Below are 515 nucleotides of genomic sequence, written 5' to 3'. Positions count from 1 at the left end.
TGCCTTAGAGATAATTGAGGCTGAACCATGGTCCAAAATATTAAATGGAAATTTCCAGAAATAAAAAATAAGCTTAGGGAAAGATGTCACTGAGAGGTTTCCTCAAGGTCAACCCTTCAGAATCCCTAGTCCCTGGGTACTTTTCGTTGATTCTTCACATAACTTTACGACATTCTAATCAGTATATATGGCTTGCATTAACAAGTTCAATGACATCTTTCCATGTTGCCTCTCTACCTGCATCACCAACAGTTGATCTAGAGCCAGTTAGTGCTTTATGTGCTGGTCTCTTCTACCGCTAAAGTGACAACACATATTTTGACCTAAAGCCTAAACTAGTAGTGCCACGGAAATTTCCCAAACAAGGGAAAATCATACTGGCTCCGGAAGTTAGCCAGCACGCCTTCTCAGCTCAACTTGAGATTGAATCCTACCATCTTGAAGTCATAGGCCCTGGACCTCTAGCTGGTGCTATCAGATCAAAATGACAACCTACTGTACAGACCAAGTGTTGA

The sequence above is a fragment of the Myotis brandtii genome, unplaced genomic scaffold (genome assembly GCF_000412655.1).
Source record: "Myotis brandtii unplaced genomic scaffold, ASM41265v1 scaffold223, whole genome shotgun sequence".
NCBI lineage: Eukaryota > Metazoa > Chordata > Mammalia > Chiroptera > Vespertilionidae > Myotis > Myotis brandtii.
The sequence above is the reverse complement of the archived record's forward strand: the minus strand, read 5'-3'. Positions refer to the sequence as shown.